Raw genomic sequence first — 24,294 nt, forward strand, 5'->3', positions numbered from 1 at the left:
CTGGAAATTTAAAGGACGGAAGTCAGAAACTGTCGACCAGAAAATATTGGTTTGGCAACTATCCATATAACGTGGGATATTTTTTACGTGATGCACAGTTCATATTTATACAATATAAGGTAACGAAGTCTGAGAAATTCTAATCCTAATTCTTGATAACGTTGTGGAATTGATAAACTTCGTTCCTTAGGAATATTTTCCCTTACAGTAGCAATATTCAAATTTTTCTAGTAGCAAAGTGTACGGAAACAAGAAGTTTGGTAATAGATTTTAATAATTTGAATGCATTGATGACTTATAAAGTACCAATTAATGCAAATGCCACGTGACTCGTACAAATAAATAACAAATACGGTGGCTACGGAAATTGGAAGGCTCCTGTGGCGACACCTCCCGCAATGGCCAGCAGAGGGCCACGCTCAACGTACCTTTCTCGCAAGCACTCGACCTACAGTCTGTTTCTATGTATAAACTTCTCGACTGACCATCGAATGTCTTAACATTTAAGGCAGGCCCAAGATGAAAGGATGTAATTCGATAAAATTTATATTTTAATAATTTTAATAACGTCTCTTTTCCTTCTCTACCGTTATCTATGTAATTGCGGATTTCACTGATACATGGCTTTAGTTGAATTGTTACGTATTCGTATGTTGTTAAGAATAAGCATTGCATGCATGTATTTTTAATGAAAATTTGTATCCATTGGTGCAGTTCCCTCCCTTGCAAAAGTCAGTACTACTTGAGGAAATCCTGAGCTAATTTTATTAAAAAAATCTGCAATTACTTAGTTACTAAACCAATAGTTTGGATAAAAGTATTAGGTCGTCGTATAAATTCATACCGTTCGATATTTTGAAATTGACGAGAATAAAATTTGTAATTTAAGAGCGTATTGTTGTCGGGACTGTCATTTTTTTGGGCTTCTTTGTGATTTTTGTTCTTTCAGTGATAGGTAGGCTGTTTTGAATTGAGATTTTGTTGAATAATATGAGGTCCTCTTGCGTAGGAATTGATTGGATAATTATACATAGACAATATTTAAATGTTAAACACAACCACTTTTTTAAAATTCGACTCAACTCGAACAAAAGCCACGGGAATCCCCGCACGATCTTCAACCTTATTATGGGTGGCACCATTTGGCCACGTGCTTATTGCCGCAAGATTATGAACGGCTCAACAGATTTTGTAGATATATTTATTCAACTTATAAGTATATACAGCATTTTTTTCAACAAAAGATATTAAAAATTGTGGGAGTTATAACTTCTTATTTAAAAAAAAACGCATGTAAACTGGCTTCTGTGATATTTCAAGATCTAGCAGACCGACTGACTTGAAATTTGGAGAGAATATTCAACAGACACGCCTTTATCGCTGAAACTAGAGATTTTTAAAAAATATTGAGTTTTACTATTTTTTTTAATATGTTAAAAGCAAAAGAGAGATTAAAAGGTAGAAATTCGAAACTTGAAGTACCGCCATTCGTTTATTTATCGGGATTTTGACTTCTCCCTAGTTCCTGCTATAACTACAACTTTCCTAATAAAAATGCTTTAACCCCCTTTGTTTCAGATTGGTGGATCAACTGGAATCGTGGAAGCCCAGTGGAGCACCATTTTCAGAAGAGTCACTAAACAAGAAGTTATAACTCACAATTTTTAATATTTTTTGATGAAAAAAATACTGTTCATACTTATTAGATGAATAAATATATCTGCAAAGTCTCAACACAAAGCAGCCTACCCATCATTAAAAAAAAAAAAATCACAAAGAAGCCTGAAAAAATGACAGTCTAGACAGTAATGCCCCCTTAATAGAAAACAAACAAAATTTGTCAGACCAAGGAATACTAACATGAAGAATTCATAGAAATTTAAATCAAATAGATATTGTGTTAAAGCTCTAAGTTTGGAATCCACACTGGCTGATTGCATGTATATTTTCGTTAGCATATAATAAAATGGAACCTTATAAGAAATAAAATACAACAATCTCCAGCCTTATTAGTGGATAAAGAATTTAAAAATGTCAACGTTTTAATGAAAAGTGTTGAACTATATTTTAATAAAAAATCATCGAAGTTTTAAATCAACTCCCTTGCCAAAGGAAAGAGACCGAGTTTTGTACTTGTTCTTCTTAAGCTCATTTTTCAATATATAATTTAAACAAATGCATTTATTACAAATTTGTCTGTGCCGTGAAATTCGCCGTAAAAAATATAAAGTTCATTTACACTTTTTCGATATTTTTAATAGATTGCGACATGATGGAATAAATACATTTTACTGCGTCTACGTTGAGGACAGATTTCACCTCATCGACATGGATAATAAGAAAAAAATTAGGATCAAATATTTTTGGTCGTTGCACCAGTGTACCAAATTTCATCGAAATTAGCAATGACAGTTTGGTATGTTCCACTTTAAATGGGACGAACTAATACCTAATATGACCTACATATGCCCCTAATATGGTCACACACTTAAAACTTAAGCGATCAACAATTAATGAAGGAAAAGTATTTTAAACATTGTTTTGAACTGAGGGGAGCTAGGAGGTAAAATAACTACTCGACTAGACTACCCCACAATTATTATTATTTATTGTTACACGCGAGTGATGGTGGGTGTGGGGCAAACGCTACCACACGTAGGTTAAGCTAACAGTGACTGCGAGCGACGACGTCTTAACCAGACTGCCTCGCGGAGTCTAACGGACTGCTTATCGACAACGTCTCTAACGGACTGCCTCGACGACGTCTCTAACGGACTGCGTATTCTTTCTTACAACCTACTCCCTATATACATCCCTTACCCTAATAGACAAAGGGAGAGAAAAAGAGATAGGACAGAAAGATGGAAAAACGAAACTGAAAAATATTTAGTGTAGGAAAAGTTTAGCGAGTGAAAGAGGGTAATAAAAGTCAAGAGGCTCGCCGGGCCCGGATCGGGGTGGTCCGAGGCCCAGGCGAAACCTTGAAGGAAAACAGGCGCCTCGTACAGCTCTGGTCGCCAAGTGTTTACAGGACGACTAGGCTCGCACGAGACCCTGGGAAAATGGAAAAATAGAAAGCTTAAAACTAGCCTTGCATTCCATTACCATTCATACTCTGGCAAGGGCGTAGTGGCTATACAATGGCCGCTACATCACCCCCCTGCCAGTGATTGACCAATCACGAAACAAACATTCCGTACAATTACCCAAACATACAGACAAACAAAACTATATACAGTACACCTAAATAATCACACACATACTATATAATACATTTGTCCATACATATCCATAACCATACAATACAATAAAAACTCACTCATCCATCCATTCCGCTAATAGTTACACTATATTTACGCGTTACCCTACGTGTGGCAAATATTTACAATGTACATTTTCCAAAATTATTAAAAATATCTAATTTTACATAACTGTAATCGATCCGGGAACCTAACGCGTCTCCCGGAACGCGTAACCCGCGAATTTTGTTGCGGCGCCGGACTGGCTGCTTGCGTCGTCTGCGGAGACGGGGTCGTATCCCCTTCCGTCGCATCCGACATGGTGTATGCCGGCTTTAACCTATCTACGGTAATAGTCACCGGCTTATTTTTAATATTTATGACAAACGTCTTCGGACCACGGCTAACCACCGTATACGGCCCATCGTATGGTGGCTGCAGCAGGCTCCGGACCTTATCGTTCCGCACAAACACCTGCTCAGCCACCCCCAAATCTTTAAAAATAAATGTCTTTCTCGCCCCATGGCGAGTAACCGGAGCTGGCGCTAACTCGCGAAATTGCTCGCGCAGCTCCTTTGCGAAATCCGCTACGCCGGAATCCGTTGCGGCTGGTCGCGGCGATAGAAATTCGCCCGGTAATCGCAGCGTCTCGCCGTATACGAGCTCCGCTGCCGTGGCCTTCACGTCTTCCCTCCAGGCTGCGCGGATGCCCAGCAATATGGTGGGAAGCACCTTTGTCCACTGCGCCTGCTGATGACAACGGATGGCTGCCTTCATCTGGCGGTGCAGACGCTCCACCATGCCATTGGCCGCCGGATGGTACGCCGTTGTCCGCAGGTGTGATGTACCTGTTAGTTCGCCCAAGTGTCTAAACAGGTGTGACTCAAATTGTCTGCCCTGGTCCGTCGTAACGCGAAGAGGGGTCCCGAACCGGGTAATCCAACCCTCATAAAACGCCCGCGCTACCGTCGGGGCCTCCTGATCCCTCAACGGGAAGGCTTCAGGCCACCGCGTAAACCGGTCGACGCAGGTCAGACAATATCTGTATCCCTCGGAAACGGGCAACACCACAATATCAATGTGAACGTGCTCAAATCGTCCCGAGGGCGCAAACGTACCGGGCGGCGAATGCACGTGTCGCGTCACCTTCGACCGCTGACACTCGACGCACTCGCGCGCCCACTTTTTACAATCGGCCTTGATCGATGGCCACACAAAACGTTCGGTCACTAACCTAACCGACGCTTTAATCCCCGGATGGGCTAGTCTATGTACCGCGTCGAAAGCCGTCCGACGGAACGACTTCGTAAGAAACGGTCTTACCGACTCCGTCGACACGTCACAATACACCAAACGGTGCGTACCCGGAACCCCCACTCGCTTCAACCGTAACGCGCTCCCGATTTCTCCACGCAAGTACCGTTGAAGCTCCTCATCGGTTTCCTGGGCCCTTCCGAGGTCATCGTAATCGAGGAGTCCATTGACCTCCTCAATCCTGGACAGGGCGTCCGCCACGACGTTGTCCTTACCGGCCAGATGTTGAATGTCGGTGGAAAATTGCCCTATCAAATCCAGATACCGGAACTGCCTGGGCGTGCACTTTTCAGGCTTTTGCCTAAACGCAAAAGTAATAGGCTTATGGTCGGTGTAGATGGTAAACACCCGACCCTCAACCATATGCCTGAAGTGCTTAATGCCCAGGTAGATCGCCAGCAGTTCCCGGTCGTAGGCTCCATATTTCCCTTCGGCGTCGGTCAGCTTCTTGGAGAAGAACCCCAATGGCTCCCAGCCGCTGTCCGTACGCTGTTGGAGTACCGCGCCGACGGAGAAATCAGACGCGTCGCAGGTAAGCGCGAGGGGAGCATCGCTACGCGGGTGCGCCAATAACGCGGCCTCCGCTAAAGTCCGTTTCGAGGCTTTGAACGCGGCTATCGACCCCGGCGTCCAGGTAACAAGCGCGCGACCCTTCACATTGTCCTTAAGCAGGTCGTTTAACGGCGCTTGTACCTGCGCAGCCCTAGGTATGAACCGGCGGTAAAAGTTCAACATACCTAGGAACTGCCGCAATTGTTTCACGGTAACGGGTTGCGGATATTCCGCTATCGCGCGCACCTTATTGTCTAGCGGTCGCGAACCCTTTCCCGACACTTCATACCCGAGAAAATGCACTAGAGTTTTACCAAATACGCACTTCCCGGAATTCACTACGATACCGTAGTCCTTAAGCCTATTAAATAAAGTCTTTAAATGTTCGATATGCTCCTCTTCGGATTGCGACGCCACGAGAATATCATCGATATACGCGTACGCGAAATCTAGACCGCGGAGCACTTCGTCAATAAACCTTTGAAATGTCTGTGCCGCGTTACGCAATCCGAAGGGCATGGCCGGAAATTCAAACATCCCGAACGGGGTAGTCACGGCCGTTTTGCAAATGTCCTCGGCGGCTACCGGTATCTGATTATACGCGCGCACTAAATCTATCGTGGAAAACACACGCTTACCATACAGTGCCTGCGCGAAATCCTGAATGTTTTTTACCGGGTACCTGTCCGGCAATGTCCTCGCATTCAGGGCCCGGTAATCGCCGCACGGTCGCCATTCACCCGGTTCCTTTTTCGGCACCACATGCAGCGGGGAGGACCAGCAACTCTCCGACGGTCGGGCGACCCCGAGCTGGAGCATGGTGTCGAACTCCCGTCTCGCTGCCTTGAGCCGATCCGGCGCCAAACGGCGTGGCTTACAGGTGACCGGTTGACCTGTGGTTGTCCTAATATAGTGCACCGTGGAGTGCTTCGCTGCAGCCGGAATCCCCATGGGTTTGGTGATTTCCGGGAATTTCTGCAGCAACCCCACGTACACTGAACTACCGGTCACAGTTTTAACCGACGGCACTGACGACGCACTTTTACCTGCCGGCTGTCCCGGCACTGACAGCGACGTCACATTGTCTATTAACCTACGGTTCCTAATGTCTACAAGAAGTCCATAATGATATAAAAAGTTCACGCCGATTATTGGTTTCGAAACCTCGGCCACAACAAATCTCCACGTAAACGCCCGACGTAAACCTAAATCTAACGTCAGCGTGACGGCACCGTACGTCGCGATCTCACTCCCGTTCGCCGCGAACAACACGTACGACGATTTTTGCCGGGAACCACGAGACAACGACCGCGGGAACACACAAAGGTCGGCTCCTGTATCGACCAAAAATTGCGCCTTCGTCTCAAAGTCCGTCACGAACAGACGGCGTGGCGTCGGGCAGGCGTCACTCGCCGTCATTAACGACTGTCCAAGTCGTTTCCCGGTGCACCATTCCAGGTGCAAGGCGGGACGCAACGGTGGGCATTAGACCCCCAACGCCAGTGATAAAAACATTTACCTTGCATTTGTTCGGTCCGGCGTCGTGAGCTGGACCGCCGTCGCGAGCGTTGGCGCGCTGGTGACCTAGGCCGATAGCCCCCGTCGTATCGCGAATGTCGGCCCCCGCTGCCGAGCTCCTGACGTACCGCGGCGATTTCCTGGCGGAGCGTCATGGTTAACTGGGCCATTTTGATGTTTAACATGGCCTCGACGTCCTGCGCGAAGTTCGACTGTCCGACGGCTGCCGGGGCACCGGTCGACGCCACCGCGACCTCGGTGCGTGGACCCATCGTATCCGCAATCGCGTCCGCGAGTTCTGCCACCTTGTCTAATTCGGTGTCCTTCTGCGTAGCCAGGACCACCTGCATGCTTGTCGGCAACCGTCCTTCCGACACGTTGTTCCCCGCCAAAATACGGAGGTGCCGCAGGAACTGTGACGGCTTCCGGTCGCCCATTTCCTCGGCCTCGAGAAGCCGCCTCGTTTTTTGGTCCTGTGTCGCGCACAGGCGTCGAATCAACTCCGACTTTAATTTCTGGTATTGGCCCGTGCTCGGGGGGGGCCATCACAATGTCCCTTATCTCGGCGTTGTATTGTTCTTTGAGCGCGCCCAACACATATCCGAACTTTGTATTTTCGGTCGTAACGCCCGCCGACTCGAAACTGCGTTCTACGATCGCGAACCATAACTCGGGGTCTGTGTGATAAAATTCGGGCAGGCGGACTGCTACTCGGTCGATTCCCGACGGCGACCCTCCGGAAACTCCCGGCACTGCCGATGCACTACTGTTGTCGTGCGACATTGTCACTAATCGTGTCCAATAAAATAAAAACTAAAAATGAGGGCAGAGGGCTACGCTCAACGTACCTTTCTCGCAAGCACTCGACCTACAGTCTGTTTCTATGTATAAACTTCTCGACTGACCATCGAATGTCTTAACATTTAAGGCAGGCCCAAGATGAAAGGATGTAATTCGATAAAATTTATATTTTAATAATTTTAATAACGTCTCTTTTCCTTCTCTACCGTTATCTATGTAATTGCGGATTTCACTGATACATGGCTTTAGTTGAATTGTTACGTATTCGTATGTTGTTAAGAATAAGCATTGCATGCATGTATTTTTAATGAAAATTTGTATCCATTGGTGCAGTTCCCTCCCTTGCAAAGGTCAGTACTACTTGAGGAAATCCTGAGCTAATTTTATTAAAAAAATCTGCAATTACTTAGTTACTAAACCAATAGTTTGGATAAAAGTATTAGGTCGTCGTATAAATTCATACCGTTCGATATTTTGAAATTGACGAGAATAAAATTTGTAATTTAAGAGCGTATTGTTGTCGGGACTGTCATTTTTTTGGGCTTCTTTGTGATTTTTGTTCTTTCAGTGATAGGTAGGCTGTTTTGAATTGAGATTTTGTTGAATAATATGAGGTCCTCTTGCGTAGGAACTGATTGGATAATTATACATAGACAATATTTAAATGTTAAACACAACCACTTTTTTAAAATTCGACTCAACTCGAACAAAAGCCACGGGAATCCCCGCACGATCTTCAACCTTATTATGGGTGGCACCATTTGGCCACGTGCTTATTGCCGCAAGATTATGAACGGCTCAACAGATTTTGTAGATATATTTATTCAACTTATAAGTATATACAGCATTTTTTTCAACAAAAGATATTAAAAATTGTGGAAGTTATAACTTCTTATTTAAAAAAAACGCATGTAAACTGGCTTCTGTGATATTTCAAGATCTAGCAGACCGACTGACTTGAAATTTGGAGAGAATATTCAACAGACACGCCTTTATCGCTGAAACTAGAGATTTTTAAAAAATATTGAGTTTTACTATTTTTTTTAACATGTTAAAAGCAAAAGAGAGATTAAAAGGTAGAAATTCGAAACTTGAAGTACCGCCATTCGTTTATTTATCGGGATTTTGACTTCTCCCTAGTTCCTGCTATAACTACAACTTTCCTAATAAAAATGCTTTAACCCCCTTTGTTTCAGATTGGTGGATCAACTGGAATCGTGGAAGCCCAGTGGAGCACCATTTTCAGAAGAGTCACTAAACAAGAAGTTATAACTTACAATTTTTAATATTTTTTGATGAAAAAAATACTGTTCATACTTATTAGATGAATAAATATATCTGCAAAGTCTCAACACAAAGCAGCCTACCCATCATTAAAAAAAAAAAAATCACAAAGAAGCCTGAAAAAATGACAGTCTAGACAGTAATGCCCCCTTAATAGAAAACAAACAAAATTTGTCAGACCAAGGAATACTAACATGAAGAATTCATAGAAATTTAAATCAAATAGATATTGTGTTAAAGCTCTAAGTTTGGAATCCACACTGGCTGATTGCATGTATATTTTCGTTAGCATATAATAAAATGGAACCTTATAAGAAATAAAATACAACAATCTCCAGCCTTATTAGTGGATAAAGAATTTAAAAATGTCAACGTTTTAATGAAAAGTGTTGAACTATATTTTAATAAAAAATCATCGAAGTTTTAAATCAACTCCCTTGCCAAAGGAAAGAGACCGAGTTTTGTACTTGTTCTTCTTAAGCTCATTTTTCAATATATAATTTAAACAAATGCATTTATTACAAATTTGTCTGTGTAGTGAAATTCGCCGTAAAAAATATAAAGTTCATTTACACTTTTTCGATATTTTTAATAGATTGCGACATGATGGAATAAATACATTTTACTGCGTCTACGTTGAGGACAGATTTCACCTCATCGACATGGATAATAAGAAAAAAATTAGGATCAAATATTTTTGGTCGTTGCACCAGTGTACCAAATTTCATCGAAATTAGCAATGACAGTTTGGTATGTTCCACTTTAAATGGGACGAACTAATACCTAATATGACCTACATATGCCCCTAATATGGTCACACACTTAAAACTTAAGCGATCAACAATTAATGAAGGAAAAGTATTTTAAACATTGTTTTGTACGAAACTAGAATTATTCTTCAAAGCTAGTGAAATAAACTTTGTTTGCCCAATATGAAAATTCGAACGTCCGAAAACGCAAAATATTTAAAAAGTGTGCCTATTTTTATATTTTTTGTAAGAAAACAACTTTTTAAATGAAATCCTGATAAACAAAATTTGTCAAAAAACTTTCATATAGCAACAGATAGCAACTAATTTATACACGATTTAATGAATATTCTTCGAGTGGAAAATGTAAAATTGTAAAGTCAAACATAGCTTATAAGTCAGTTTGTAACACGCATTAGCAACATTTTATTCTGTGCTTTTTGGAGTATTACGAAAGTGTATAATTGTAAAAATAGGACAAAATTACGTCTCGTTTAACTTTTAATCGTTTTCTTTTTCACGAAATTGTGAAGAAGACACTTACGTTTTAATGTATAGAATTAGGTCCATAGAAAAGTTACGCTGTAATATTATATAACAGCGTGCGAATAAAAAGAAGACACATTTTCACCACTCGCGAACGGACAAAGTGATTATTCAGTCGTTAAAAATTGCGTTCTTCTACCTGCTTTCGCTCTAGCGACATTTTCTGGATTTATTCAACCAAAAATAAAATCTAATTAAATTAATACGAACATAGGGAGAAAAATATAAAAATAAATCAAATGTCATTGCTTATTCTCAAATAACAAAATATTCTAGAATCTTATCTTATACGAGTAAACTTATATAACAACCAATTAAACGTTAATTCCTTTTCAAGCTATATTAATATTTTCTTTTTTATAATAAAATTAATTATTTATATTTTTATTTTTTAAATCAAATCAAAAATCAAATCTCATATCTGTTTCTGTGGCGACGTGTGAATAAAATAAAATAATAGTCGCAAAGAATTATCGCCATAATTGGAGTGATCCTTATCTCCGACATCCTACACTATATTTCAAATTTCGGTTTTCCATTAATTTAAACAATGAACGTGTCTAAATAAAATTAATAATGGGAACCTGATGGCAAAAGGAAAGGAATCTCCGTAATGAACGTAGCTTTGCTGCGAACTTGAAAGGGAATCATTTTTCAAACTCCAAACTCGACGCCTTGCGTTTCGTTTCAGTTTATTTGAAATGTGTTTCTGTACAAGAATTCGTTTGTAGTAACGTAGCCTGTATATAATCTGATATAACATATACCGTCATATATGCACGATTCAATAAAAATTTATCGTCGAGCGAGAGATTTAATCAGCGACTTTGATGAAATCTGCGCGCTTGTATGCAATTCCCTTTGAACTCGTGTTTCGCGTAGCTCTGTTGATTAAGCTCCAGCTCTCCATCCTTCGGGAATTTGTGGAAACTTGGATCTCGGATGCTCTACTTCCGTTTTATCTAATACGTTAATCTGCCACCATTTAATATTTATTCTTATATCGTGCCGTTCGACGGAATATATTGTCGTTATCCTAATTGTAAGAGTTTCGATGAGTACTTCGTTTTGTTTTCATATTTGAGAAGAAAGTAAGACAAATAACCCCTTTTACTGCTTTTATAATGTACGTAGACTTTCGACTTACTTCCTAATACAATTAGTTAATTTTTTACGAGTGACTGGTGTGTTTAGAACTTATTTCACGACATCCGTAAAAAGTAATTACAAATAGTTCGACACTAATCTGACTTAACAGATTATAGTTGTTTATACAGGGTGTTTGGCTACCCCTGGGAAAAGTTTTAATGAGAGATTCTAGAGGCTAAACTAAGACGAAAATTAAGAATATCAATTTCTCTTGAGGCTTCGTTAAAAAGTTTTTAACAAATTAAATTAAAAAATTTCAAATCATTCTGGAAAAATTAATTTGGTTGTGGGGGTCAATTACAATTATTTTTGGTCATTAGACATACCCTCCAAATCCTACGCACTTTCGAGAAAAAAATTCCTTACCGAAAATATAATGTCTGACCATGAATGGTTATTCCCCTGAAATTTGGCGAAGTTGAAAAGTTTCAAATCGTTGTAGAAAAATTATTTTCGGTTGCAGGGGTCAATTACAATCATTTTTGGTCATTAGACATACCCTCGAAATCCTACCCATTTTCGAGAAAAAAATTCGAGAAGGTGTGAAATTTTTCGACAAAAATTATTATTTGAAATTTTAATTTCCAATCTCCAATGTGTTACTTTAAATTCGAGCAAACTTTTAAGGTAAGAGTAAATTAATAAATACCATTGTATTTTACGTTATGAATAAATATTCTTGTAAGTATTCAAATAAACGTATATATTGTAATTATTTAATTCAACTAGGTTTATTAGAATTCAAATGACTCGTGGCACGCAAAGGATATTTCTTTTACCCAGATCAAGCAGGTGTATAATTATATTTAAATACCTATTTCTTTCACTTAAGCTGCCTAATAAATATTTTGGTATTTATGTTGCATTACGTTGCATTCGTAATTAAAAATTAACCAATATTCTAAAACAACTGATCGTAATATATTTATTACAAAAATCATATTATCACAGATTACAATTACAGTTGTTTGTATTGCAATAACAGTCTTTCAGAGTCATGTTGTTGATAACAGAGGTAATAGTAGATATTTTTATCTTGAACATTTTTTTACTAATTTCTGTTATAATTACTAAGCACGTTATTTTGTATCGTTCATGTTATGTATATTATCGAAACCAGAAAATAAAAATTCATATCCATTTTAGATTAATTTGTTATTCCGTCCAACACATAGTCGTTCGAATAATTATGAACGATGCTGTACCTGCTCTCGACAACGCACTTTTAAAATGAGAAGTGCTCTCGAGGGTTCACACCTTCAGGTCAGGGATAGCCGACTCACCAAGATTGTCCGTCCTTCATAACTATAAAACGTAATCTACCTTTGCACATGGAAAGTAAAAATCGAACACTCTGAAACCTAAATATATTCATTCGATATTACAACAGTATAACAGTATTATTAAATAATGCATTCTATGGATATAGAACAGTATAACAGTATTAATAAATAATACAATCTGTGGGTATAGAACTTTGTTAACTGTGCAACTGTATTATTCTGACAGGGGAAGCCAAGAAATTCGAAAATTTTGGAACGTTGTATGCAAGTAAAGTAGACCATCCGTTACACAAAATCATTTTTCGCTGATGTTATAATATCGTTTGAAGGCGTGAAATTGTCCCTTTAACATTTAATTTTCAGCACTGCACTCATGCAACATCCATTTTAAAAATGCGTCAAATTCTGTCGTCGATTAACATTTAATTTTTCCCAGCAGGGATTTGTAGTTTTATTTACAGTAAATAGATTCCAACAATTTGGAACGAGAATCATTATCTCACACTTTCTTTTCGTGTTACATTATTTAAATAAATTGTTTCAAAATAGAGGAAGAGACTATTTTTTCATAAAAACTTTCATCACATTTGGTTGAAAATTAAATAAAATGCTCAAAAATTATGCGAAATCGTTTTGAGTCTTGTATCTGTAAGTACTTTATAGGTGAAAATGTCACCCAAGATATTTAGTTATAATACTTATTGTTGCAACTGTCTATAAACATTCTATAGATCAGTTTAATATTGATACTTTCGACTTTACAAGATACAATTATTAAATAATTATTAAGTAACGATTTAAAGTTCTGAGTGTCAAAGGGTTAAAAGAATAACTGAAAAACGGTGAAAAATATTGAAAGAAAAACCAAAAGTTGCCCCTTTTTCTTATACCTACAAAACTGTGATTAAATAATATTTTTGAGATTATTATCATTACTAACTCTTACAGTTGAGGTTTTGCATTTTGGAAACACATGCTAAAATACTTTTCCTAATAAATGTATTTGTTTTAATTTTTGTTACACGACTGCAGGGGTTGGTGGTTGGAATAATTAAATTATTATAATCTCGATAATTATTTTTATGCAGTTGTGCGAAACATAAAAAGAGACGAAACTGCCGTTAAACCATTTTGTTATATCTTTCATCGTTCTTCAGTCATTTTGTGAGAAAGGGAAGCCTGCATTTTTTATAAAGATCGATTTTACTCTTCCAAGCCCTATATAGCATGAATGAAAAATGAACCACTCTGTATGCCCCCAATGTTACAAAATTTTCCGAATTTCCGGGTGTCCTAATTTCCCTAGAGAGTAACTAAAAAATTTAAGGTGAATTGTGAATCGGAAGTCTTGATATTTCAGCTGGTTTTGACAATTTAACGGTCAAATGTTCCAAAGAAAATTGGTATCCAGTGAATAATTTATTGGTATTATTTCTATTAATAATTTATTGACTATTTTTTTAAATAATATCATATATTCATTCACATATAATATCATATATCATATAATCACAAATTTTTCTATTAGCAGACACAACAAAATCAATCGAATATCATTATGTTACGTATTATTTTAATTATCTGATCCTGTAATAATTTAATTTATGTCTGAAATTCAAATTGATATTCGATAAATAATAATCGACGTACTGCATTCAGATACCAGCGTAAACAAATAAATGAGTTTGAAAAATAATATTTTTTATTAATTTGGAAGAAATTTACATTCCGTGGTTCATAAAAAGAAGGGACTAATTATTAAACATAAGTCATATATTAAATATTATAATTATATTTTTATATTTAAAAAATGGAAAGAACTTTTTGACTATATAAAGTTACAAAACGCTGTTTTGTTGTGTCATAGTGTATACTTGAAGCTTTTAGGAAATACTATTCATTCTTGTTTAAAGTTCTTGTTTAGGTTGGTACCGAAAATAGCTGTTTGAAACTGTTACATGTCAGTTCTGACTGAAACAGTTATGGGAATTCGTTCTAAATAACTGTTTTGTAAGACAGATGCTTCAGAACCGATATTATTTCTATATTAATTACGGTACCGTGTTATATAATTATTGCGCCGATATAATTTGGATTTTAATTAATTCTATCATTATTTTTAAAAAAACATTTAACACTTGTAAACAATTTCAAGCATGGTAAAGTACTTTATAATTATGTGACCAAAGAAAGGAACTTTCGGGGGTATGTGTATTCACCAAAAATGATTGTAATTGACCTCTGCAATTAAAAATAATTTTTCGATGAACAATTTGAAATTTTTTAATTTTGTCGAAAAATTTGTCCACCTTCCTGAATTTTTTTCTCGAAAGTGCAAAGGATTTCGGAGGAAAGTGTATTCACCAAAAATGATTATAATTGACCCTCGCAATCGAAAATAATTTTTCCAGAATGTTTTAAAACTTTTTGACATTTTAGGGGAATCAGAATGTCAGGGTCAGACATTGTAATTTCGGTAAGGAATTTTTTTCTCAAAAGTGCGAAGGATTTCGTGGGTATGTATAATAACAAAAAATGATTGTAATTAACCTCCTTAGTTAAAAATAATTTTCCCTGAACGATTTGAAATTTTTTTTTTTCGTCGAAAAATTTCACACCTTCTCGAATTTTTTTCTAGAAAGTGGGTAGGATTTCGGGGGTATGTCTATTTACCAAAAATGATTGTAATTGACCCCCGCAACCAAAAATAATTTTTTCAGAATGGTTTGACATTTTTTAATTCAATTTTTGAATACCTTTTTAACGAAGCCTCTAAAAACAAATTGATATTCTTGATTTTCGTTTTATTTTTGCGTTTAGAATCTCCCATTACAATTTTTCCCCTGTGTGGCCGAACACCCTGTATGTATGACTGTTTTGACATCGATTTAGAATAGATACGTTTGAAAATACCGATTCCACATAATTAAACTGCGGATTTTCATGCAAATTCATACTATTATTAATAGAATTAATGAAATGGGAGTTTTGTAGAGGATTGTCTCAACCCCTAAATATAATAATTCGCATTTTACTTTAATTCCTTATATTTTTCCATGTCAAGTGCATTTTGTAGTTCTTTCAGAATTAAAAATTCCTATAAATGCATAAACAATGCAGAATAAAAGTTTCTGGCGACCGTTTCGAGAACCAAAATCGATATCATAAACCCCCGATTCGATCGTTCAAAGTGTACGTTCGTGGCGAATGAAATTTAATTCTGTTAACTGTAGTTCCACGGTCGCCAAATGCTCGTTTTCACAAGACAAATTCCACGTTTCGAAACAAAACTGAAAAATCTGTAGCGCTTCCAATTTCGAGGAAACTCGTCGGGCTGATTTGTCTGGCACGCGCGGTGCTCGCGTGTGTCCGCAAAACACGAAACTTATAAGTCTTCGTGCGAATAAAGAGCGTGTAGCCGGGGCCGGTATCGCGGCACAAAACGAAAAAAAGAAAAGAAAAAAAAAGGAAGGGGAAAAAATTGTACTTGCGTGGGAGACGGTGATAACAAAAGAAGACCGTGAATCATTGCTGCCGTACCGCTAGTGACACGTGCACATGTTGCACACGCGCGTTTAATTACTACCTCCGTGTTTCGCGAAGCGCCTATTTTAAGGCGAGATTTCGGTTTCTCTGCGCCTCAAGGAACCCCATTCTCGCCCCCGGGCACGAAATGCCCGCCGATATAAAGGGAGCACGAAGAACGAGAACGACGCTCGCAAATTAAAACAGGAAATTTACAGAAGCGAATTGGGAAACATCCAGGTCAATTTCAAGAGGTTTCCGGAGTCGGGGACGGAAGCTTGACGGTCCGTTGGTTAGACGGGGATGTAAAACCAAGTCTTCTTCGACCTTTCGCGATAATTATTTATTTCTCGACTTGGATCACGGCCAGGATATGAAAAAACACGACTGCGCGAAAAAATGTCGCATTTTACGCGCACACTCTCGCTGGTAATCGGGAAAGATTCCAAATTTTGATAGTTTCTTATTACTTAACTTTCACTTTATTTAAGTTTCTAAACGTCTCGTGGGTCTCGAAAAAAGCACCATTCACCTGTGGAAATTTGTTAGGTATATTAACCTCTTGCACTCCACTGGCGCCGCTATGGCGATAAACATAATATGTACATACCATAGATCGATTTAAGTTTCATTTATGACACAAACTGAATTTAGAAAATATATAAATAAAATTTAAATTATAGGTATTCATACACATGTTTGTGGAAAGAAGAATATTTTTTTGTTTTTAGAAATCACATTACAAAATTTAATTTGGTATTGCTAATTGTTCATATTAATAAATAGTTTGTCGAAAGAAGAGTATTTTTTTATTTTTAGAAATCACATCATAAAATTTAATTTGGTATTGCTAATCGTTCATATTAATAAATACTCCCGGAGTGCAAAGGGTTAAGAATAGCATTTAATGGTTGACCTTTCTCCTTTTGTAAATGGTGATATTTGTGTAGTTATTTTTACTGATTGTAGTTGGTGGCGCTGGAACGGAGATGTGAGGGGGAATCCCGTGATAGAGCGCCCGGTAATGTGTCATGGCGTTATAAGGGAACACGTGTAGAAATATGTACGTTCATTGTTAATATTAGAAATAAATGTGTTGAAATAATAATGAATTGTTTAGAATTGTTTAGAATGAACCAGACACAATTCCAACAATATTCACTATGGATTTTGTACAAGAAAGTACCTACTTTCGTCTCGTAATATAGAAATTTAATGAATTTAATGACGTTTCAAGGTAGTCTCAAATAGTTAATGTTCTACTTCATATATTTCAGATTATGTGTCATTAAGCTTTGAGAGGATTTAAAAATTTGTTATAAAGGAAACTTATAAAGAGGGTTTAAAATTTCTGTGGCTTACAGTTCTCATTGGGAGGAGTAAAAATGTTCAATCAACGTAGGTCTTGAAATTAATACTTTCGGTGGAAAATGTAATTTTATATTTTCTTGCATTTTCATTTATTTTTAATTCTAACCTTTAAAAATGGTTTGTAATGTAAAATGCAATGTGACAAAGATGGTTTGAAGGGGATAAGAAAGTATGAAATGGAGAAAAAAAAAACTATGTGAAGTTAAACTAAATAACATATAAAGTAATATAACACATTGTAAAATCAATAGTTTACTACTGGCACATTTGACTAAAATATACTACCTTTAAAATACTAATGTAATTATTAATGGTAAAGTAAATATTAAAGAATTGAAAAAAAATTGCACATCAATCTTTTTGGGGTCATTTTGAAGGTTAAACCCTCTATTATCACACCCCTAAATTCAAGTTCTTCAAAAAAATTTCTACAATAATAGGTAAGTAAAGAAATGATAATTTTTCAAAAATAAAAATTCGAGTGGCTGTAAAAAGTTTAAAAAATTTTGTCTGCGATTGAAACTATCATCTGTTTAAAGAGCCAACTATCCTCTTTATAACGATCCCAAAAGAATTAATACAGAAAGCTATTTTTAATGAGTAGGATTTTTTATTAAGTAGATTCGCGTTTGGCCTCTCTGTGCAGCGGTCAGAAATAACAAAATGCTCGTTGAAAGTGTTTCAATATTAAAAATAGCATAATATTGAAAGTTTTTTACAGGATACGTTTCTACGAATCGTAACACTTTAGCAATCGTACACTTTTTTGTGAAATTATTTTTAATGATTGAAGTTGGTAGCGTTGGGCCAGAGATATGAGGGGGAATCCCGTGGCAAAGCGCCTGGTAGTATGTAATGGCGTTTTGAGGGAACACGTGTAGAAATATGTTCATTGTTAAAATTAGAAATAAATGTGTTTAAATATAATAATGAGTTGTTTAGAATTATTGGCTTGAACCAAACACAGTTCCAACATTTTTAAAAACTATACACAGAGACATAGCATTACTTAAAATTGTATAACTCGTAAAATACGTAAATTAATAGTAATATGTTTTTTAAGAAGTATCATTAATAAAAAGTATCGTTAGTAAAACTCATTAATCCGTGTCTTCTTCAGATAATAATTCATTAGCAAAATAATCTATCAAAAAATCAACTGGTAAATACTTCATAGATTGATGTCGAGCATGTTAAAATCCATAAAATTGTTGTTACAGTTCTCTCTAAATTTAGACCAGTAACATACAAAATATTTTGTGTTTGAATAGCGTCAATCTGAATCCAGTGTTTTAATACAGTGTATTTATACAATGTATGTATTAATACAGTGTTAATATAGTAAATATCAATTCAATAATTATTAAAATTCGAAATAACCATTTTCATTCATTTAATTTATTTTTATTTTTTATTTAACAATTTTATTAGTCAAATAAAAACAAAGTACATAGAAGAAGTAAACAAAGCAAGGTTGAAGAGGTTATTCGAATAGTAATATTTGCCGTTTTCAAGAAAAGTGAAATATAATTTTATTTAGCAACATTCGAAGTTCATTCGTAGTACTCGAGCACGTAAAAAGTAATTCCAACAGATTCCAAATCTCAAGACAAAAGTACAAAATAGAAAAACCAACAGCCTTAATGGCTCCAGAATGCACCGATGCTACTCTGAAGTATTTAAGTGAAACTAACACGTACAAAGAAACCTAACCACCCCTAAAAGAAAACGTTAGAACTAACCGTCGCTAATGACCGTAAGGTCGATGCGACGTTAAAAGTTAATATAAAAAAGAAAAAAGTAATCGAATGTTAAATTACTGAAATAGTCACAGCCCTATCGGATACCTCTTGACGCAACAGTTTCGAATTCGGTCAATGTTTGTAACAGAGCACGAATATCATTTGCTTTATAGCGCACAGGCACGTTAAATCTCACTTTCCGCTCTAACGACCGACGGCTTACGCTCGTTAATCCCCGAAGGGTAAAGGTGAAGCTTCACCTAAAACAGTGGGTTCGATTACCGTGAGTTAGCTCCGTAAAAAAACTATGAATTATACTGGACGATGAAGGCGAGACGTACAGAAGGAACTTCTCGCTATGGAAGATCAGATCTCATCTTGATCGACCTTTTGTTTCGATTAAACGCGGTCATCTCTCTGACGAAGGGAGTACTTAATATGCAAGGACGAACTGAAGGATGTGCATTCGCGATGATATTTAAGTCGACGTTTGTATTTTTAACAATTTATTCAAACGAACTCGTAACAAAAGTAAACACAATGAATCCTAGCAATAGATTTATTGGCCCCTTATGATGCTGATCGAAAACTGATTTTACAACGAAACAATAATAAATTTCGTTGTTTTCATCGTTAACATAAATTGTTGAGAGTACAAACGTCGACTTAAATCAAATTCATATTGTTAATATTGAAAAACCAATTCACCCTCGATATTTTCATTGCAATCTCGGCATCGGGTTTTTGATTTTTAAAATTATATTTGTAAAGGCTGAAATTCAAATACATTTATTGCATGCTCATTTAACTATTATAATAATTCATATACTGAATATGCAAGAGAAAAAGAATGACATATACATATGTGCATATAAACGAAGTGTACACGAAAACGTAATGAAATATAATAAAAAAAATATAGAGATTTTTTAAATGTGTTTGTAAAATAAGAGCTCGTAAGTAAAATTTGCTGTAAGTACATGTTTAAATTTGTATTCGTTTGATTTAAGTGCCTGTTTCAAATATATTTTCAGAATTGGTGACTGTTTCTTTCTAGTAATAATTTGTTCTCTGTACTCATTTCATAGTAAAATTCTCGAGGGCATTCGTTTAATGAAGGTTAATTGTTATAGTATATCTCCATCTAACTTTCGTATAAGTTAGTAAACCTCTGCTAGTATGATGCACGACTGATGATTAAGAAAATCATCTTTACGCGTACAACGAAGTGATATTAAGCACTCTAATTTCGTCTTCTGTTGATTCAAAGATTATTCGGTAATTCTGCTGACTGCAGACGTTTCCTGGTAGTTGATTAGACTTTATTGCATAATAAATGGCCGTTAAACAAACGCGACATCACGTGTATGCGCGAGAGTTCTCTTTTAGAGGATGATTCGTTTAAGTAGTACGAGCAAATAAAAAGGGAAACAAGGATGAATATAATTACTACTATTCATAAATATTAGCTTGAAATCTATAATTTGAATTTAAATAATTGACAGAAAGATTTCTGCAAATGTGTCTTAATTATTAGCTTGTGTACAATAGAAAAATACAAGTTGAAACGAAATAATTCTTATTAGTAGTCAGAATTTAATAGAATTATAACACAGATGAAATTCATATCGGTAAATTTCAAGTGACTTAATTTTTAAAGTAAAGCATTTTTTTCTTTAGGCTGTACTTTATATTTTCAACGCCTTGGCAAAATTTTAGAAACTAAACGATAAAATGTTTGTATAAATAAATTTTAAATAGACTTTTTATACACACGGTGGACAAAATAAGAACATTTTACATTGTAATATCTTTTTAACAAGATAATTTTCAGTGCAATGAATTTTAAAACTTACTTGTCGCTAGAAACTGTAGCATATTATTTTTAAATCATTTTTATCAAGTCAACGATTAGACAAAGTCAGAAAGTCATAAAGCTATATTAAAGAAAAATTCTTTCCAGAAGTTAGAAACTTGAAATTTTTAAATGCTTATTGATTTTTACAAAGCTATTAATCGGCAATTTGGCAATATGTAATGTAATTGCGTTGGGCTGTCCAAGTCATTATCCTAATGCTATGACATGGATTTCTTGCTATACTGACTTGAACCCGTGTGATTTCTTTCTTTCGAGCTAAACCAAATGCATAATGTAAAAGAATTGCTCTCTGAGAGTGTTGGGAGTCTAGGGACGCCATGTCTAACGTGTCTCAAACATTTACAATCGACATTTGGTTGAAGTTATGGAAAACTTCGATAAATCTTTGAAAAGGAACAGAGTAGCGCTAGACCTTCACGAAAAATGCGACATTATAGTAAGAAAATGTTTTAATCGTTTAAAAGAACTTTCAAGTACCGAAAATTTCAAATAAAAATTAACTACTATTAGTATTAATTATTTTCACCAATTATACTATTTATTATTTTTCTTAATATGAAATGACTACTTACGATTTGTATTATTATTAAGAATTTATTGTGTTTTCGAGTTGAATGTGTGTATTTGTAATTATTTTCGAGTAAATTGAAGAAACACCAATTGTTTATAATAAAGACTCTTCATAATTATATACAAATAAATCATAAAGAAAAGTTGTACGATAAAGATGATTTATGTTAGAGTTTTTGGGATCGTTGATCACAAATTTAATATCAAATTTATATTTTCGTGGCGACACCTCTCGTACTCGCCACCAGAGGGACCGCTCTCTCGCAAGTACTCGACCAACCACCTATTTCTATATGCATACGTATTCGTTAATGAAAAACAAATTTGTTCGTTACACAAGGTGATCCATAAGTCGCCTTACCGTTCAAAAATTCAATAACTTTATTTCTGATATACGCTCTATAATTCTTGTTTTATATTTTGCAAATTTATTCTTCGGAAAATTACATGAAACTTCACAACAGAACTACGTGTGCGAATAATTTAATTTTATGTCCAAAATAAGTATTACATTTTGTTAACGCAAAGAACATCCAATTTTATATCAGAAGTCTGATAACAAAGCGTTTTCAGCAATGCAAAATTGTCAGTGATTTGCGACGAAATGGAGACCACGTTTAGTGCGTACGCAGGAAAATATTGATCATGTTCAACGGAGCGTTCAGAAAGAACCAGGAACGACCGTACCAAGAAGACATTCACGCAATATTGTTACGTTGTGCACAGAAGGACGAGCCTGAGGCACGAAGACAACAAAATGGAACAACTGCTTGCGTGGCCACACCCAAATTGCAACCATTGTCACAAATTGTCCAAAACGGAATAATATCTTGAGACTTTGGTTGGCTTTTCCATTCACTCATAGCATCAAACTTGTGCTGACACTTCCTCCACCCGCCGGGAGAGGGCTACGCTCAATTTCTTTTTCTCACAAGTTCTCGACCGATGACGTATTTCTATATATACGCTCGGAATTAAATCCATAATAAAAATTCCATTTCAGGCAAGTTTCAAGAAGAAATTGTATATCAAGTTATATGTATATTTTTAACTGTATACATTTATGTATAACAATTTATACACGAAGACTACTGTTGTCGAATATAACCTGAACCGCCATGAATTCATGAAATATTCAAAGAACACCACTAATAGATGTACACAAAGCTATTGAAAACAAAAAATAAATGATTTGTATCTAGTAAACTCCCATTCATCGTTAAACTTATAGCCACCCTGTATTGAATTTAAATAAGAAGCTATTTCACTTTAAACCCTCAATATCAAAACTTTCTTTCGGTTCTAGTTTTTCACGCAACTGATCACGGATTCGAAAGATGCCTCGTTCGAATTGGCCAGTCACGTTCAGTTATACCGAGAAGAGAGTTGATTTCGATTTGCAGCGAATTCAATTATTTCGATTTTCCACGAACGTTCTACGTCTGCTAAAATAAATAAATTCCATTAAGGCGAAACAATATCATTGAGTGACGCGTCATTAAACGAGTTTATTAGGAAATTCGGTTTCCACGATTCCATCGGACGCCGAATCGACGTTCGCGCGTTGAATTGGGGGGATTAACCACGTTCGTTCGATTGTTAAGCCTTCGTTCGAATTAATTCCTTGATCCACGAGTGCTGCTTTTGTCGCTATTTTTGGCGTTTTCGTTATTCACGAGCCGAGTTTACGTTATCGTAACTTCTCCTCGTGTTTTTAAAGCCTCGTAAAATGACGGAAAATAGGAAAAGCCGTTTATCCGTCCGAGTGGCGTCGTGGTTTTTTCACGGTCTGTACAAAATGATTACTCTGCCGTTGTCTCGTCGATAGCGACGACTAAAATAATTCAGCCCCATTTGGCCCCGAATAAACAGCATTTAATCATCGTTAATTATACTGTCGCTCGTCTCGTCCGATTCTCTCGTATTTTTCGTTTCACGACTCTTGAGAGACACATCGCACGCATCCGCCAATATCTGTTTTTATTACTCAAATCCATAGGGTATCTGTGAATGTTCCACCCGATTCAATTAAACGGATTGGCTGTCGTGAGTTATCGATACTTTCTGGAAACAAGTAACTATGCTTCAGTAATAAATTTTATTTTGCTGTTGCTCGTATTTAAAATAAAACACACGTTGAAAATAGACAACATGTAATTATTAAAGAGTACAACACAAGACTATACAGGGTGTTCGGTGACCCTTGGGAAAAATTTGAATGGGAGATTCTAGAGGCCAAAATAAGACGAAAATCAAGGATACTAATTTGTTTAAAGAAGAAACAGAACCAGAAACATTTCTGGCCACACAGTATATCTTCGATAATGAATTTTTTTCTCAAAAGTACGTAGGATTTCGAGGGGTTTATTCGCCAAAAATGATTGTAATTGCCCCTCGCAACCAGAAATAATTTTTCCAGAACGATTTGAAATTTTTTAATTTTGTCGAATTATTTAACCATCTTCCTGAATTTCTTTCTCGAAAATGCGCAGGATTTCGGAGGTATGTGTATTCACCAAAAAAGATTGTAATTGCCCCCCGCAACCAAAAATAATTTTTTTAGAGCGATTTGAATCTTTTTAATTTCTCCGAATTTCAGGGGAATCTTCATTCATGGTCAGACATTGTATTTTCGGTAAGGAATTTTTTTCTCGAAAGTGTGTAGGATTTCGGGGATATGTCTATTCACCAAAGATCATTGTAATTTACTCCTGCAAGTAAAAATAATTTTTCCAGAACGATTTGTAAGTCTTTCATTTAATTTTTTAATAT

The 24,294-nt window shown here is 36.4% G+C and overlaps 1 protein-coding gene across 1 annotated transcript in view; it reads right to left on the reverse strand.

Moving 5' to 3' along the window:
• Nucleotides 1-24,294, reverse strand: part of Igl (IQ calmodulin-binding domain containing protein igloo) — a 317,128-nt gene that overhangs the window by 171,294 nt on the left and 121,540 nt on the right. The gene's annotated exons all lie outside the window — the stretch shown is intronic.

Source organism: Colletes latitarsis, chromosome 4 (assembly GCF_051014445.1).
Source record: "Colletes latitarsis isolate SP2378_abdomen chromosome 4, iyColLati1, whole genome shotgun sequence".
NCBI classification, from domain to species: domain Eukaryota; kingdom Metazoa; phylum Arthropoda; class Insecta; order Hymenoptera; family Colletidae; genus Colletes; species Colletes latitarsis.